The following is a 3,481-nucleotide window of genomic DNA, read 5'->3' as shown; positions in this document are numbered from 1 at the left end:
AATCTCCCGAGGACATCCAAGATGGCTTTTTGGATATCCGTGTCGTACGTCTGAGTGGTACTGGTGGTGTGGTACTGGTGGTGTGGTGGTGTGGTACTGGTGGGGTGGTACTGGTGGTGTGGTACTGGTGGTGTGGTACTGGTGGTGTTCTTGATAACACACGAGGAGGAGCCGTAGGTGGTGTACTGGTGGTGTGGTACTGGTGGGGTGGTACTGGTGGTGTGGTACTGGTGGTGTTCTTGATAACACACGAGGAGGAGCCGTAGGTGGTGTACTGGTGGTGTGGTACTGGTGGTGTGATACTGGTGGGGTGGTACTGGTGGTGTTCTTGATAACACACGAGGAGGAGCCGTAGGTGGTGTACTGGTGGTGTGGTACTGGTGGGGTGGTACTGGTGGTGTGGTACTGGTGGTGTTCTTGATAACACACGAGGAGGAGCCGTAGGTGGTGTACTGGTGGTGTGGTACTGGTGGGGTGGTACTGGTGGTGTGGTACTGGTGGTGTTCTTGATAACACACGAGGAGGAGCCGTAGGTGGTGTACTGGTGGTGTGGTACTGGTGGTGTGGTACTGGTGGGGTGGTACTGGTGGTGTGGTACTGGTGATGTGGTACTGGTGATGTGGTAATCTTGATAACACACGAGGAGGAGCCGTAGGCGGTGTATTGGCTGGTACTGCTGAACTGTCAATTCCAACAATCTTTACTCCAGTCTCTTCATCTTGCGCACCAGAGAGATCCATCGATGCTTCATCAGCACTAATCCCATCTGACTGTTCTGATATTTCTGTAGCAGTCGGTATTTTGTGCGTGAAGCTAGGTTCAACAAAGTTCACAACACCAGCTACGGGTTAGGGCATCATCTTTTATTCATGTAAACATAATACACAAGACACACCCTGCAAGGATTAAAAACACAAACGTTAACAATATGGTAAAAACAATACAAATATATCCCTATCGAGGTAAAACAAACATTCAGGCATATATTAATGAAACACATTGCAAATCATAGAAAACCGTCATTAATCATTAATTATCATTCTGATGATTATGAATCATCATCCTCTTTATCCTAAATACTGTCATCACGATTATTAATCATGTTAACATACATGTATATATATATATAATAATCATTTCGTGACCACCAATTATAATCATTGATTATAGCAAAGGGGAGATAATTTATAGTAAATAGGGTTATTTAAATGATTGTAATTATAATTATTATTTGACATAATAAAGCTTTATCATTAATGAGTTTATGAAAGAAAGGATATAAATTACAAGAGTATATTTAAAATTACAAATATATAATATTAGACTTAACCTGTAGCTTAACATACCATATGAATTACACGTAGGCATTGTGTTGATATATTCCATAACAACTGGGGAAACCTGCATAAAAATAAATTCATAATATCAATTGTTTAGTATATGGTTTCCATATATCTATTATACATTCAGAACTAAAACATTTAAACTAATTCATTCCAAAACCAATGCTTTGGTGTAGTTCGTCATAAAAACAATTGATTAAACGTAGCTAAATTATTAACTCAGATAAGCTAACAACTAAAACAGAAACTTCACTTAAATCATAAAATATATAGTTTTGACAGCAGAAAACAAAGATGGCTGACATTCATTATGTCACGCCCTGTAATCCATAATAATTAAAAGGCAGATTTATTATTAAATATTATATGTTGAATTATTCATTAATCATTACCAGGAATAGAAAATTAGGCATTTACTATTATTATTTAAGTTTATCTTCCATAACAAATTAATACTAACCTTTAAATTAAACTTCTACTATTTCTCTCTTATCTGAACTTGTTTCTTCAAATACTAAATAATTCTGTCCTGTCTTGTCAGTCCAAAGAAAGCATGCAGATACATGTGAGTGTTAATTATCCAATGGGAGAGAAAGAGACAAGGGTCAAAGTTTAAAGATAGCTTGGGTGTTTGTATTGTAGCTATGGCTACCAACAGAGCTCACACTGACTGCACTGATGTGGTCACGCGTGGTTGACCAGCATACACGAACACATCACAGGTACAGGGCAATACTAGAAACAGGTGATAAAATGTTAATTATAGTGATATGTTGTTCAACCTGTAGTTGTTACAGCCTGAAAATAAACATTAATGAAATACATACTAAATACCATACTTAAAGGTACATACTCCTCTAAGAACCTGAAATTAAACATTCTTCAAGCCCACCATCACCCTCTTCACTAACCTCATCTGTACTCAACATGGGGTCGTCACCACCAAATACAGATACCTCTGTTTCCTCCATGGATTCACTAACAGCATCGTTTGGAACACTGTCATCCAAAATTAAAGGTGAAGGCTGCTTGTCAATATACATGAAGATATCTTCCTCCTCCTCCTCAGTTGACTCATCCTCATCAGAATCTCTGACAGAAACTGATGGAGGGATCATCACCGTTCGCTTTCTCGGTTTCACTAATGGAACCGATGGGACTACTGGTACTGTTTCTGGAACAGCTCCAATAGGAAGGACATTTCGATGCAAGGTACGTTTCTTGCCAATTCCATCCTCTCTAGCAATAACAAAAACTGGTATATCAGAATTTGGCTGCTCTATGATGACATGAACCTCTTCTTCCCATTTATCCGAAAGCTTGTGTTTACCTTCAAACGCCAATCTCTTAACCAGTACTCTATCACCTGTCTGTAATGTAGCTCCTCTAACTTTCTGGTCATACACCTTCTTTTGTCTTTCTTTCGCCGATTGTGCTGAAGTAGAGGCCAGTTCATAAGATTTCTTCAATCTATCGCGAAGAGATTCAACATAAGATGTTAAATTATGTCTTGGAGTGCTACCTGAAAGACCAAATGCTACATCAATGGGCAGACGTGGTTCTCTGCCAAACATTAAAAAGAAAGGTGTTTGTTGTGTAGAATCATGACGAGTGCTATTGTAAGCGTGGACTAATGGTGCAACATGAGATTTCCAATCCTTTTTCTGGTCAGCATCAAGTGTTCCAAGCATATCCAAAAGTGTGCGATTAAATCTCTGTCATACCATTCCCCATGGGATGACAGAGATGGTAGGGAGTAGTCCTGGATTTCTGTATTCCTGCTATCTCACAAAGATCCTTCATCAACTTACTTTCAAAATTCGCTCCTTGGTCACTATGGATCCTCTTTGGAAAACCATAGTGTACCACGAAATTATGAAAGAAAACGTCAGCTGTTGTCCTGGCAGTTTGGTTACGAGTTGGAAAAGCTTGCGCGTAACGTGTAAAATGGTCTGTTAGAACCAAAATGTTTTGGTATCCACCTTTGGATGTCTCTAACGTGAGATAATCCATACAGACTAGTTCTAGCGGTTGACTTGTGGTGATGTTAACCAAGGGAGCTCTGATATTAGTTGGAACCTTCCGCCTGACACAACGATCACAACCCTTTATCCACTCATCCACTGCCTTAGTCATTC

At 39.6% G+C, this 3,481-nt stretch overlaps 1 long non-coding RNA gene across 1 annotated transcript; it reads right to left on the bottom strand.

Moving 5' to 3' along the window:
* Positions 1-842: 842 nt before the first annotated feature.
* LOC121384741 lies at positions 843-1,777 on the bottom strand. The gene is made up of 2 exons (XR_005959431.1): positions 1,347-1,777; positions 843-896 (listed from the first exon to the last, which is right to left on the bottom strand). It is a non-coding gene; the product is annotated as an uncharacterized LOC121384741 (long non-coding RNA).
* Positions 1,778-3,481: the final 1,704 nt, after the last annotated feature.

The sequence above is a fragment of the Gigantopelta aegis genome, chromosome 10 (assembly GCF_016097555.1).
Source record: "Gigantopelta aegis isolate Gae_Host chromosome 10, Gae_host_genome, whole genome shotgun sequence".
In the NCBI taxonomy this organism is placed as follows: Eukaryota; Metazoa; Mollusca; class Gastropoda; order Neomphalida; family Peltospiridae; genus Gigantopelta; species Gigantopelta aegis.
Note: the sequence above shows the minus strand (reverse complement) of the source record. Positions and strands in the feature narration are given on the sequence as shown.